The sequence below is a fragment of the Natrix helvetica genome (assembly GCF_964273705.1).
Source record: "Natrix helvetica genome assembly, chromosome: 2".
In the NCBI taxonomy this organism is placed as follows: domain Eukaryota; kingdom Metazoa; phylum Chordata; class Lepidosauria; order Squamata; family Natricidae; genus Natrix; species Natrix helvetica.
The window spans coordinates 230,503,919-230,510,280 of record NC_138552.1 but is presented as its reverse complement, the minus strand read 5'-3'; positions in this window follow the sequence as shown (position 1 = coordinate 230,510,280).

Below are 6,362 nucleotides of genomic sequence, written 5' to 3'. Positions count from 1 at the left end.
ATTTGTTGCTAAGTAGACTTGGTTGGCAATTTAAAGGCTTAGAAACCTGGATGTCAGAATTGAGCATTTTGTGATAGTGTTTCAAACATCCAGAGTCAACCTATTTTTTAAAAGAAATTTTAAGGGCAAAGGTGGTTTCTTAAACCTTATAGATGCATAAATACACTTAAAAATCTCAACCCACCTTCTTTGGGTTGGTTTTTGACATCAGAGCAGGAGTTACGGGCCACAATGGGACCCCAGTTACATTGTTTCAACCCAACCCTCTTAAATCTCTTCCCACAAACAAAAACAGACCAGAAAATCTCAGCCACCATCATTCCAAGTTTCCAATAGCCTTCAGCCTTTCTGCAGGCAGGCCAGAAAGATTAAATGTGCCGCACTTGAAGATCTGTCCCATTCCTCAGCTAATTTTATGATTTGTAACATTAAACCCCAATTTTTCTCCAGTGTTTGTAACCAGCTGTAACAATTCATGATAGATATAATTGCCCTTCCTAACAATGTTACATTATAGATCGGTATCCTGTCTACCAGCAGAATAGCAGCAGGAAATCAATAAGCCATTCCTGGTTAGCAAATGATGGTGGAGATCTGCTCAGCAATAACTTAAATTTCCAATAAAAGAGACTATTCTATAGCTCAGGGCTTTTGCTTGCCGATATTTCATTGTTAATCTAGATAATATCAGTCTTCAATGATGTTATGCAGTTATTAATGAAACATCTGCAAGAAAACAACCAAACTCAAGAGAGCACCAAGTATCCCACAGTAGCAAAAATGTATGAACATATTCCCAAGTCTCTAAAACGAGTAATAAAATAGAGCTTTTATACAAGCACCTTGCCTATTAGATGCTCCTTACCAGCTCCTTTGATATTTATTTTTAAAAAATCTAAAAGAAATGGTTGGGGAAGGAATATTGAAATATGAACATTTGTTTCTCTTCAAAAGTCCAGAACTTGGAAGATCTGAAAGGCTGAAACGTTTACAGAATTTCTCTTTTTAATCACCAATAGTTCTACAGTTGTATCATAAATTGGATTAGGAATAATAAAGCAGCTTGAAAATGTTTAGGACGGGGTCCATGGAATGCCTCCGAGTCTGTGTTCAATGCTCGCAATTGTAATCTAAAGGTGGGTTTTTTAAAAATCGCGTGGTGCGTATTGTGGGATCCTCCGATCTTTCCCTTTTAAGTGAAAGCGAGTGGGCGGAGGGCGGAGACGCTCAGGTTCAGCGCTTTCTCCTGTCTCCTCTTCGTCATGTTCTGCAGTGATGGCGACTTGGCGGGGGTTGAACTGGGTTCTAAAGTGGGGTTTGCATGATAAAATGGAGCTTGCGTCGCTCAAGAGGCGATGGAAGACAATCTTTCGCTCTTCAATCCCAACCGTTTTGATTTGAAAAACCTGGCCCCCGAGCACTTCCAGAGGTCAGAGATCTCGCTGGAGAAAGCGCTTGTGCCCATTCAGAGACGTTCGCTCGTTCTTTGGCTTTCCGCGCAAACTTTCTCTGCAAAGCTCTCGGCTCTTCCCACGGCGCGGTTGGTTCCCTCCGGGAGGGTCGCTCAAACTGCTTTGATTGACGTGTTTCAGCCCAGGGAGGCCGTCGAGGACTATTTTCGCAGAGCCTTCCCACGGTAGCGCAGGGAGACAGTATGGTGGCTGGTCGGTGATGAGACCGTAGTTTCTGCGCTAAGTCTCCCGCCTTGCTGGTTTCGACAGTCGGCTTCTTTTCCCTTCCCGCCCTTTCCCCCGCCCTTCCCTCGAGAGCCTGAAAGTCTCGTTATTGCCACCAGAGGGCGCTCTAACTTCATCTGTTTTCCTCTTTTGATGCCTAGGTGGATGCATAGGGAGCTTTCCATTTGCATCGCCCGTCCAGCTGATGTTGCAAAAGCCAGAAGGGCGTCAACGGTCGGCAGGGCAAGAGATCCCCCTGCATCCTAGGGAAAGAGGCGCTTCATTTCCCAACCTCGCCTGTCTTGAGGTTCAATGGGATGCTGCCGTCTGCCCTCCCTTTATCTTGTAGCCCCGCCAGTAACAACTGGATGTCAACCCGAGCCATAAAATAAAGGGACAAAAGTGAGGAACAATAACCTCACTTCTTGTTCCTGTCTCTTAAATAGGGAATTGCATTGCAACTCCTAAGTCAATGAGGGCAAACCTTTTCTGCATTGAGTGCCCAAACTGGAACCCTCGTGCATGTGCGCCGGAGCACTGGAAAACCAAAGACCAGCTGGCCAGTGTGTGCACCCTGGTTTTTTGGCTGTTTTCAGGCAGTTTTGGGGGGCCATTTTCAGGCCATTTTCTGGCACTCCAATGCCCACGAAGACCAGCTGGCTAAAAGAGCAGCTGGCAACAGCACGCATGCCCACAGAGAGGGTTCTGCGTGCCACCTCTGGCACATGTGCCATAGATTTGCCATCACAGTCCTAAGTGCTTGGAGAAGGTTATTAGGCAGGCCCTAATATCAGGCTGGCTCAGGAGCTTCCAAAGCTTGGAAAAAGTAGGTAGGAAATCACAGCACTCTGGCCTTTCCCTCTGAACCCCAAGAGGTTGCTCTGCCTCCCCTGAGATGCCACATGTCCTGGAAGTGAAAATATGCCCATTAAATTCTGCTTGTAACTGTGGTGGTTGGCAACGGTTGCATCCCTAGTTGTTAAGTATCCTGGATTATCTTCATTGCATGCTTCATTAGTGTGGCCAGATGCCCAAAGGAACAGGGCTCTTTGTTGCAATTTAACCATAGCAGGAAAAGCAATTTCAGTAGGCAAAGCAAACTACTCTGGCTGAGCTGCTGGGTTAAAAATTAAAGCTGGGTGAAATCCACTCTCCAAGGCAAAGGCAAGAACATCTCACCTGTTGAAGCAGAAGAAATAATCACCCTATTATAAAGGGAAAAGATACTCGGGACTAGAAGACAACAGATAGTGTATACGTTTGTGGCCACGCATCGTTCTCCTTCTTTGCTAATTGCCTTCCATTGGCGCTGGACTCCTTCAGACAATGCCTTCTCATGCTTTGCAAGATGTCTCAGGCCTCTCAGGATCTCTACAACATGTATCTTGGAAACTGCTTCCTATATGGGCATGGTATCACCATGACACTGAATAGTTCCCAGAAATTCATCTATTATAGCAGATAATCTGATAGCAGCTTGGAACTGCTTGTCATGTAAAGGCAGTGAAGAGCTGGCATTTTGAATAGGTAAAGGTAAAGATTCCCCTCGCACATATGTGCTACTTGTTCCCAACTCTAGGGGGCTGTGCTCATCTCTGTTTCAAAGCAGAAGAGCCAGCGCTGTCCGAAGACGTCTCCATGGTCATGAGTAAATGCCGAAGGCGCACAGAGCGGTTACCTTCCCACCAAAGGTAGTTCCTATTTTTCTACTTGCATTTTTACGTGCTTTCGAACTGCTAGGTTGGCAGAAGTTGGGACAAGTAACGGGAGCTCACTCCATTACACAGCACTAGGGATTTGAACCACCGAACTGCCGACCATTCTGATCGACTAGCCACTGAGCCACTGCATCTCCTTGGAATTTTGCCTACCTGATGCTATTTTGCTTACTCCTTGAGATACTACTATATGCTGCAACCACATGTGGTTGATTACCCCCTTGGAAGGTTACGGTGAGGATAGAATAAACCCTTTAAGCCCAGTAAAGCTATCCAAAAGTGCTCTGTAGGCTGCTTGGTGGGTGGACTGTTAGGAGCTTCATTCAACACCCTGCCTCTATTCCACCAGCCAGGCAGCTTCTGGGCCTAGGTGTACTAGTCCTCTGGACATTTGGGCTTTCAGAAGACCAGGAGACCCAGGTCCAGAAATAGCTCAAGCAACAAGTTAACCCCCTGTGGAGTATTTCTGCAGTAGCAACCTGTCATTTGGGCAACTTGAATGTGTTGAAAGACTGTCTGCCACACCACACTTTTAAGGAGAGGAATGATTGCATTTTCCACTGCTGACACCTAGTGGAAGGTTGCGATGATGAGCATGAAAAGAGGTAGGGAACAGTTTTTCTCCCCCTTTCTCTCTTGCCAGGAAATGACAGGAAAAGGAGCTGGTGAAAAGGACTTTGTGCCAGTTTTCTGATTTCAGCATTAACAGACGTGTAGCTTGTGAAATAGCAATAGCCTCAGGATCAATACTCTAAATTTCAAATATTTTGGTTGGATAAACAGAAAATGGTTAAACCAAACTCACATTTAAGTTCACTGTCACACAATGGTGGAGCTTTATGGCCCAAAAGACCAACATATTTGCAGCCATTTTTTCTTTATATATCATGCTTATGTGAGGTACTGCCTCTTCCTGGTTTTATCTGCCCATCCCACCAGATCCAACCCAATAGGCATGTTACAGCTTCCATCGTCTCTGGCGAGCTGCATTGGGCAGGCCCAATGAAACAAGCCTCTCCTGCTGGGGGGCCCACATTGTGGAATCTTTTCTCCCCAAAGATTAGTTTCCATTATCTCCTGGGCTTTCAAAGGTCCCTCAAGATCTGGCTATGACAGTGGTCGGCAAGCCGCGGCTCGCGAGCCACATGCGGCTCTTTACACCCTTTAATGCGGCTCTTCTGTGTGCCGGGCGCCCGCTCCCCTCCCTCCTCTCGGGCTTCGGAGGGAAGCTTCTGCAAAAGCCCAGGCGAGTGACAACAAGTTCCCGCCGTTACGAAGTCTCCGAGGCTGTAATTTTCTGAGCTGTGCGCGCGTACCTGTTTTCCATGGCGTGGAGCAGCGGCGAGCGATGATTCCGGAGGCCATCAGTGGGGGGGGCAGGGTCCCCCCTCGCGTTCCTCATCTTCCCGGATGGCCCCCGGAATCATCGCTCGCCGCGCAGAATCTCGCCACTGCTCCACACCGTGGAAAATTTTGGTCCTATGATTGCAGAATGCTGCAAAATACCATAAATGCAGGCCAGTTGTTGAGTGTTTCAAATGTGATTGGAACACTCAACAAGGTGACCACAGTGTGTGTGTGTGTGTGAGTGAGACAGACAGACAGAGAGAGGAACAGAGAGAGGGAGGGAGGGAGGGAATCAGAGAGAGACTGACAGACACACACACACACACACACACACACAGACAGAGAGAGACAGAGAGGGGGAGGGAGGGAGAGAAAGATAGACAGACAGAGAGAGAGACACACACAGAGTGAGTGATTAAGTGAATGAGTGAGAGACAGACACACCCACATACACAGAGTGACAGAGAGAGAGGAAGGGAGGGGAGAGAGACAGAGGGAGAGACAGAGACAGACAGACACACACACAGAGTGAGTGAGACAGACAGACAGACACACACACACAGAGTGACAGAGATGGGGGAAGGAGGAGAGAGAGACAGAGATACAGAGAGAGAGAGACAGACAGATAGACACCCAGAGAAAATGACAGAGGGAGACAGAGAGGGAGGGAGGGAGAGAGAGACAAAGAGCCAGAGAGAGAGAAAGAAAGAAAAAGAAAAAAAGAAAGAAAGTGGGAGAGAGAGATGAAATTAAAAACAACAACATACAAACCTGACTTACTCAAACTATCCAAGGAAATGCAAGGCCAATGTTCACATTAGTGGTTGTGACTTTGTCAGTCATTGTCAGGATGTAATTTTCTCTACATTGTAAGGCAAATTTTACGGAATTTAACGTTATCGATAAATAATATCGTTCTAAAGTTTTTGTTTTATTAGTTGTGTTATTTGTATCCTCCCGACCTATGTGGATACTTGCATGCAGAATATTCTCAATAAAAACTTATTGAAACTAAAAACAGTGTACCATCCTATGTATTTTCGGTTTTAAAAATGTGGCTCTCAAAATAAATTTCAATCATGGTTTTGGCGAGATTTGGCTCAGTTGAAAAAAAAGGTTGCCCACCACTGGGCTATGACAACAGCTGTGTGACAGTGGTGGGTTTCCATTTTTTTTACTACCGGTTCTCTCGTGAGTGTGCAACACTTCTGCGCATGCGCAGAAGTATCCGGGTGGGTGGGTGGAGCCTCCCACCGCTAATACCGTAGTAGTGGTGGGAGGCTCTGCCCACTCACCCAGATACTTCACCTGATCCGGGCTGAACTGGGAGCAACCCACCTCTGGTGTGTGAAATTGTGAGGTTAACTGTTATCACGGACATCCTTCAATTTATTATATTCTTGTTTATATCAATATAACCCCCCCACCCAAATTAAGCCAAAAAAACTTGCATTAAAGAAATTCATAGGGCTCCAACTAGCTACCTTATTTTCATTGGTATCGTGTTATTGCAGAGACAATGGCCTTTATATGCTATGTAGGAAAAGCAATAAATGCTTGGGGTCAATAAAATAATCAAAGGACCAGGCATTGTTACGTGAACACCTTTCCTCTGTGAGGC